Below are 9,131 nucleotides of genomic sequence, written 5' to 3'. Positions count from 1 at the left end.
CCCCCAGCAGCTTCACGGGCAGAAAAGACAACACCGGAGTGCTGGCGTGCTGCTCCAACGCTCTCCTTTCTGCCTGTGAGGCTGCTGGGGGGCTTTGAGAGATGCAGAGAGCCCCGGGAGGCAGCACACCTCCCAGCCAGCCTCTGCAGGCACAGCTTTTTTTGGCTTGGATGGGTGGTCTGAGGTGTCCCAGCAGGTGAGGGCTGCCCGACACCCACACGAGCCTGGGTGCTGCTGCCTCACAGGGCTGGGGGATGCTGCCCTGCATGGACCACGCAACCGGCCACACTGAGCTTTGCTCCCTTGTGCAGAGTCAGGGCAGGCTCTGGATGCCACTGGCCTCACCGCAGCATTGCAGACACCAGTCTTCATCCTCGCTGTCTACTCAAGGCCCCAGAAAGGGTAAAGACTGTCACAAAAATTGTCCCAGTGAAACTGGGGCAACCCAGCATGGTTTTATGCAGGGTTCCTATACAGGTCAAAAGTTCAGGTACAGCATGATTTCACTGGTCCCCGGCATCCACACTATAATTACTAATCAGAGTAACACTTTGCAAAGTAGCTATGGTTTTGCAGCGTTGCTGCTGCTTGTCCGTTGATCCAGACATTGCTGGAGTCCGTCTTGCTACAGTCACTTATCTCTGACACCAGGTGATGCTGGGACAATTTCCAGGACATGTTTGAGGGTGAGGATGCTGGTGTTATCTCAGTTGTCCAGGGGTATCCTTTATCCTTCACGGGCAGCTCTAGGCTTCCAAGAAGCAAAGTCCCTACTTCTGGTCCAGGCTGTCCTTTAACTTGTTTTACCTAAGCATGCACAATACCAAAGTCTTCAGGTACAGTACCAAAATTCTGCTACCTCGTTACATTACAGTGTATAATGTGAGCTAATAAACATCAACAAGCTTAATACAGTTTCATAATGATTGATATAATAGTTAGGGAAGGGGATTTTCTTAACAGGACTCAGCACTTGTGGGTTTCTTCCACTGTAACAGTGAGGTTTTAAGTGATAGATCATCAAAAAGAAACACTTTTTATTTCTTTTTTTCTGTTTGGTTGGGTTTTTTTCTCCAGAAGGGCCCACATACTTTCAGCAGCAGAGCTGGGGCAGCAGGCATTCACCCCAACCTTCCACTTCCCAAGTAATTTGTTGCAAGGAACAGGCACAGGAGAAAAGGCAGCCATGCCTCAGAGAGACAGCATGGATCTGGAAGCACCCCCCATGGGGTTGGTTCTTGTTAAACTAACAGAGACCTTCCATGACCTAGATAAAGCACAAGAAGAGCAGAGCTTAGCCCAGGAGTTATGCCAAGCCAGACTTCCAGGGCAGTCCCAGCCTTCAGGAGGAGCTGGGGTGCTGTGCGCAGCCCAGACCCACGCTTGCTGCTCACCCAGCCACCTTCAGCCTTTGGCCAGCTTCAGGGAAACACTCCTGTCTCCATCGGGAAAGGGCCAGGGGGTGCCAGGGGAGAATACTTTGGAAAGAGACCCAAAGTAACTTGGAGGGGAGAGAGGAAAAAGAAGGGCTCCCCTGAAAGCAGCCAGGAGATTCCCCTTGCAGCAACTGAGATACATTGGGGAAAAAAACAATAAATGAGCGCAATGCAAACACCAAGCAGGCAGAATCACTTAAAGCACAGCACCACAGTTTCTCCTTCCACCCTCCCCTGCGAGCTGCAGCCAGCCCCGTCCTCACTCCATCACTCCTGCAGCGTGCCCAGCCCCAGCAGCGCACAGCCAACCCTCGATTTCTTTTACCTTGGCACAGTTTAAACGTAAAGTTTAGTTGACACGAGGGCACCGAAGGCGAGAGCTGTCCCCTGGTGGAGGGTGACCAGCAGTAGCACCCACGGCCCGGGTGCCCCACGGCCCCTCACCCCGGCAGGGATGCTGACATGGAGCAGGGCTGGTACCCAGCGCTGCAGTGATGCCAAAGCAGCAGCATTTGGTGGGTAAATGTACACATCCCAGCTCTGCAGCCACAGCCGGGCTCTACGCATTTCATACGTTTCTCATATGACCTGTGAAAGAGAGGGGAAGAAGAAAAAAAAAAATCAAATCAGAGTGCAGAACACAATAAACCCCAAACGTGTTATTTCACAGCCCCATGAGAGGGCTGTCACGCATGAGCCAGCCCGAGCTCAGCGATGGTGTCAGTGTGCAGAGGGGTAACAGGGCTCAGTCCAGCAGGGGATATAATTCTTCCTCCCTGCGCTGACTTGGCTCATTACATCACAGGACCTTGGTTCCGCCACAGGCAATCACGCCCAGGAGGATAAAAGCACCTTATTTGTCACCTTGGGAGCTATTTGGCACTTACCTGGCTGATCAAATAGAGACATATGACTACATCCGCACTCTCCCAATGGCAAGGAGGAGCACAAGAAAGCAGAAGGACTGCCGCTGAAACCAGGAGACATTTTTTAAGGTAAAAGCTCCGTGGTGGAGTGGCAGCCTGCCTGGCGTACTAGCAAATGCCCGGCCAGCTCTGCCTCACGGCAAGAAAAGTGAGGCTGCAGGAGCAGGTGGAGCACGAGAAGACCCCCTTGCCACAGCTCCATGGCTGCAGCCTGTGTTTGAATTCAGCAGACAAGTGTTTCACCTGAGCCCTGCGGTGTCACTTCTGCTGTGTGTCGTAAATGTGCCTCTGCCAACAGATCGAAGGAAGACCTGCCCAGTGCTCAAGAGTAAGAAAGGGGATAAAGGGTCTAATTCCCCTCTTGATTTTTAATCCTGGGAAAAAGGAAAGCAGAAAGAGCAGTAAATCACTGCTCAAATGACTCAGGACCCACACTCACACTGAAACAGGGGCTTGGTTTGGATGCTTCAAAGCTGCTGGGTAACTTCTGAGCTGGTCATTTGCTTGTGGTTAGCCGGGGCATTTTGTGTTCCTGAAACTGTCACCCACCTGTTGTCTCTGTATGTGTCTCCTAAACCAGCACAGCTCAGCCACTTTCCCACCTGCTCACTGGCGACACATCTGTGCACCAGCATTGCCCCTCGCTCAAGGAAAGCCCCGAGGGACAAAACTGCCTCCCCTGCTCCTTCCCAACCCCGGAGCCGCACGCACGCTTCTCTGCACAGCGCCGAGGCCGATGTCAAAGAGCTGTGATGGAGAAAATCCCTGCAGCCTGGATACGCAGGATAGGTGGCACGTGCCAGGGACCGGGGGCAACTGGCCCCGGCGGCTACCAGCCAAGCTGCCGCACCTTTGAAGCCGGCTCTGCCCTGCGCCAGAGCATCTGCTGGCCCAGCGAAGCCGACAGCAGTGGTGGGTTTGTCCTCAGTTTCCAAACCCACTGCAAAGAGAAAACAGAGGGAAACGGTGCTTTCCGTGGCCTTTCCAGCACAAACACGCCGCAGGGAGGGCAGGGGACACCGGGCACGGGACCCCCTTAGCCACCCTACAGGGAAGAAGCAGCGACACAGGCCCTGCCTGTAAACACAGTTTGCTTTACACATGATGTCAACCGACTGAGCTAAACCCCAATAAATTTATACCCCTGTTTACAGCCGATTTGTACTGGCTCAGCACCCAGTCACGCTTGCAGCTTCATCAGCATAAGGAAAGAAGAGCCGCAGATGCGTTCACACCCCCATTTCAGCTCTTCTCTTGATGAAAAGGAGAGCAGCAGCGGGAAGCGGGTCCCTCCTTTATGTTCTTCTTTTCTTTGATTTCTCATCTTTCCTTAAGAAGAAGTAATTTGTTAGTGGTTGCCATATCCCAAAGAGATACAGAGATGCCCCAGAAAACTCAGAAGAAAGGACAGAGTGATATAATTTAACAGAAACAGAAGCAGCAGCAAGCAAGAGTCCCAGAAAGAATAATTCACCCCAGCTCAAAGAAAAAACTTTAAAGAGTCAGTTTCCAGAGGGAAGACTGTGAAGAGCTCAAGAAAATGAAACCACAATAATTAATGTAGGAAAACAAGTTATTCTGTCCATCAGTGCAGCATATGTAAGGGCTGACCCTTCCAGGCACTAGCACACTCAGACAAATAACTCAAATAATTTGGAGACTAGAAACCAGCCTTTTTCTAAAAATGTTGGATACAAAAATCCAGAAGGATTCAGTGAGCTGCTTAACCATCATTTGTAGCCAGACAGACTGCAGACAGAGCTGGAGAAACCCTGGCACATACAAAGGCAGCATCAGGTTGAGATTCTGGAGAGCTGTGTCCTGTTATTTGTACCGTAACTCCAGACCCACCATCTGTGTTTCCAAGAGAAGGAGGGTCCTGGGCTGGGGCACGGGGCAGCTCTCCCAATCCACCCTGGTGCCCGCCAGCCCCCTTCCCCAGCATGCGCCCTGTGCAGGGCGGGAGCCACGGAGCGGGGACTGTGGTGATGCCGGGGGAGGAATCTGACACCGTGCAGCTTCTCTTAGGGGGCTGAAGTTATCCTTCTGCTTCTCTTCGCATATGGAGACAACAGGTGGGTGACAGTTTCAGGAACACAAAACCTGCATGTGTCAAACAGATTAAAATGGCAAGCATTGCAAGAGCTCCCTTACCTTTATATTTCCTGTTTTTATTAAAGAGGCTGAAACACATTTCTAAAAAAATAAATAAAAGCACAGGAAGAGTTGGTCAAGGAAACAAAGGGTACGCTTCCCAGCATCTCCTCCCAGGTCCCTCCGTGACTGCCAGCTCCTTGCTCGGAGCAGTTTGTGGCTGATGGAGCATAAGAGCAGGTCCTGCCTCTGGAGCTTGCAGAGGCGTGCTGGGAGCTGCCGCACTGGGAATGGGGACAGAGGCCTTCCAGGTCCCAGCGAGCTGCGGAAGAAATGGCAGGGTGGGGATAGGGACAGGGGGGAGCTGGCAGGTGGCTTGCCAGCCACTGGAAGGGATGAGAGGACAACGAGCATGGGGGCTAGTGTGGGGGACAGAAAGCCTGGCCTCCCCGACCTCCACATCATAGAACTGGCAGGAACAACCGCAGTCCTTCACTCCTGCTCACAGGTCGGGGAAAAAAGGGCTGATGCTGCCCCCCCCATCGCTCCCTGGCTGCTTCCTCCAAGGTGAGATCCCAGCGCAACTCAGAAGATGCTGCTGCTACAGCTTAGCACAGGAGCAGACGTGGTCACTGGGTCTTTCAGAGCTTTCCATGGAGCTGAAGACACCAAGGGACTTTCCTCTCAAGCAAAAAGACAAATCCATACCCCTTTCTCTCCCAGCATGTCCCTTGCATGGCTTTCCTCAGGACCTCCACCTGGGCAGGGGGGCAGGAACCGGTGTACGTCAAGGGCAGGGGATGTTCCTCCACGCTAACTTCTGTTTATTTTGTGCAAGAATAAGATTATTCCAGTATAAAATTTTCAAAGTTATTAATTTTAAAGAAACATTAATACCTGCTAGTTCTCACCCTCCCACGTGTATGCTAGAGTTGAACGGTAAATATTTATTTTGAAGCAAGCTACACCTACACTCAAAGTGCCAGCCATAAGTACGTCATTCAGAGTCCCCAAGCCTCAGGGGCTTTCCCTTCGCCCTGCCCTGCAAAATGCAGCCTCTGTGCTGCAGCCTTCCTCAGCTGCTGGGGCATCCCGCGCCAGAAATTTTCCATCCAGGTCATTAAAGATACAGGAGGGATCTTGTTAAGGCTAAAAGAGCGTAGGTCATGTCACGCTACACAAACACCATTTTCTCGCTCCTTTTCTAACCTTCCAGAAGCCCGACCCCCACCAGCTGGGAGCAGGGGTGGGAATGCCGCTGCTGCTCCAGGTTTCGGGGGCTGGAAGGCAGGATGAAGAGGGCGCTGCTCTTCTTCACATCGCGTCCTCCACCATGCAGCGGGAACCGCTGAGGAGTAACGGGGGGCCTGCTGCTGCTCCCCGAACAGCATGGTGCTGGTGGGTGACACGCTGCCTCGGGGGGGGGGCGGGAGAGGGCAGGGAGACCCAGCTCGCAGCTGGGTTCTGCAGTGAGAAAGCTCACGCTTGCCATCGCAGGGTGCGGATGGGATGCCCTGGCTTGTGCCAGCGGCAGGGGAAGGCTGTGCTAGGTGCAGGGTCTGCGCAGACGCAGCTCAGAGCACCTGGGCAAAGCAGAGCCTGGCAGCGAGCCGGGAACCCCGGAGTTGCGGGGGCGCAGGGGGGGCACCCTCTGCCCAGCGCTGCTGCCCGCTTCTCCCACTGCTCCCAGCACGTCCCACCATAGCTCACAGCCAGCCCCAACAAAGGGATGCGGGCTCCCCACAGCCAGAGAGCTGCCAGGTGCTTTCGCTGTCACTAGCCATCGGACTAACGACACCTAAAAAGCGGAGTATCCAAGACGCCGATAAACAGCCATCGCAAGCACAAGAACAGCACCGTGCTTGCTCCAACAGAGCTATGCCATCGTTTTCACCCCCCATGTATTTTCCTTGCCCCATCAGCACTTTTTGCAAACTTTCTTCAGGCCAAGGGACAAAGGCTCTGCACAGCGCCCACCACACAGCCCCAGTTATGCTGGCAGCCAGCAATCTTTCAGTGTTTCGTGGATACAAAGGAGTCCATTCTGGGTCTAAATACTCCAACACAACAATCCATTCCCATCCACCAACATGCTTAAGTACCTGCTTAAATGCTGTGCTGAACGGGGAATACAAGCAGAGGCTCTCTGGGCAAAACTCTTCCTTCCCAGCACAGTGAAAACCCACTCCTTTGCAAGCAAAATGTCAGCACGCACACAAAATTGCGTGAGGTATCTGTTAGAGCGGACGGCACTGAAGCGAAGCCTTTTCAGTGCTTAATGTGTACATTACCCTGGGAAACTTAGGAGATGGGTGTTTGCTTTTAGATCTGCATGGCTAATTAATCACCAGGCAGATGGCCAAATTTTTCCTTGAGTCAACACCTTGAACATTAGCGGAGATGCAGTGGGGACAGACGATGCCCAGAACGACATCCTTGCCTAGCTACAGTCATGGAAGTAGTTCACTAACCTGATCCTAACTTGGCAGCAAGGAATTTTAAATATTTACCCATGGATTGCTGCAAACACGGAACAGTAACCTGTCATTTTCTCCCTTGTACTTTCTTCTCACACCAACAAGGTATTCCCAGAAACAACCGGCACCACGGGCAGGTGCCTTCAATGGGCCAGGAGAAGACCACATCGCATTCGTTATTTTGCACCGGGATCTAAGAAAGCACCTTGCCTCCTCTTAGCCACGGTTGTTGTGCCCAGGGTTATCTTCCCTGGAACGCCAGGACTTCACCAGCACAAGGCACGGGCTGGCAGAGGCAGAGGCGCAGCACCCTGCCCTCACCATGCAGCACCGGCAGCGAGGACGCTGCTGGAGCCTCACCTGGGTGTCAGAGCAAGCAAAGGTGGCCTGAGCGGGAGCAAGGTAACTACAGTACCTTACACAGCACACGGGACCTTCCAAATCTCTTGCCTTTGGGTGACAAGTTTTGAGCTGGCACTGGAGCATCCAGCTGTGGTGAAGCATCCAGCTGCTGTGAAGCAGTGATTGGGAAGCTCCCTGCCACAGGGGGGAACTCTTAGTCCTGGAAGGAGTTACACAAACCTCTCAAAGCTCTCTGCTTTTTCTTGTTTTCTAGCTAGAGAGCTCTCCTCTGCCCAAGTACAAAGCCGCTGCAAAGGCATTTCTCACTCCAGGTGCTTTGGAGTGGTGTGATTCCTGAAGAGCAGTGCCCGGGGAGAGGGAACTCCTCGGGCAGGCTCTGTGAAAGTTACCTCCAAAAAAATGATCGTTTTGTTTCTGGAACAGGACTAGTACGGGTCAGCCCCGAAACAGTGTTGCCTTTTTGCCTTTTGAAAGGTTCCTGTGTGGCACGCCCAGTTTACCAGGTGACGGTGACAAAAATGACAGAGCATCTCCAGTGATGAAGTAAGCGAGCTGAGCAGAGTCGGAATTTCCCAGCTCTTCTGCAGAAGCCCTGAGAACAGGTGCTCGCTTCAACTCCTGCCAGCGCGGGATTCACCAGCGAACAACATTCTTACTGTACTTCTCAAAAGACTGACTGTGCACCTCTTCTGCCTCCGCCAGTTAAAGGAGTATTCATAGAGGGCGTTCGTCTGACAGATATTTCCTCCTGCTTAGGGAGCTCGGACCTGGGACAGCTTTGCACTCCAGCTTCAGGGGAGTGGAAGAGGGGGCAGATGGTTTTGTACAGGTTCTCTATCACGTCTGGAATTGCACTGGTTTCCCAACAGACCGATAGTCAATGAACTCAGGATCCGAATGCTTTAATAATTAAAAAAATGATACGTGTGTGTATATATATATATATACACATATGAAAAAAATTGGAACTTAAAGCACTCAAACCTTGAGTCCATCAAACGTATCTAAATACCTTTACTTTGGAACTTTAAGATAAATCAAAATCTGAGCCTAGGTTGTTTTACAGTATCCATTTAAGATAAAAATATGATTTACATCAACATTAGAGGGGAGGTCACCACAGTGTTAGTCAAACACAGGATCTCTCACTTCTGTGGAGCTCTTATGTTTATTTTATGAAGCCAAGACTCCGCTTCTCCGCTCTCAAGTGCTGCAGTGTAAGTGAGCTGCCATTGTATTCCCCTCCACATGGCGCACGCAAAACGGCAGCAGCTCATAACAGGTAAGATTTAATGAGACACGTTACTGGATACTCCGTGCTAATGTTTGCTAACGCGCAGAATAGTCAACAGTACTTCCATGTAACTCTCCTAACACAGAGGTTGTGTTTGCCATGTTGCGGTTTGGTTAAATGCGTCCACCGCCAGGTCTGCTCCACTGAAAGGCACTTCAGCTTGTGCTGCGGGCGCGGACAGCGAGACACACGGCGCTATTGATGCCCCGCGCTTTGAGGTGTTCCTGCCCTACCTTGGGTGTAACTCACCGCCAGAGCATCCGTCCGGCCACCGACAGGAGTCAAGCCGTGATCCAGCCAAGCAGCCTCCCTGAAACGACTGAGGAAATCAGTAGCTGGTTATACACGCAATTTTATTTGGAAAGACAAATGTTCAGGGTCCATGATTCTCACCTGTAAGAAGCGAGTGGCGGGAGGGATGGGGTCGGGCAGGGTGCCAGGGTCACTCGCTGTTCTGGGAAGCAAGTGACAGCAGCTGGAGTTGTGCCTTTGCAGCCCGTTCCCTCTGGCCTCCTCTGAGCTCTGTTCTGCCTGGAAGCCC

Source organism: Falco cherrug, chromosome 10, assembly GCF_023634085.1.
Source record: "Falco cherrug isolate bFalChe1 chromosome 10, bFalChe1.pri, whole genome shotgun sequence".
Classification (NCBI taxonomy): Eukaryota; Metazoa; Chordata; class Aves; order Falconiformes; family Falconidae; genus Falco; species Falco cherrug.
Note: the sequence above shows the minus strand (reverse complement) of the source record.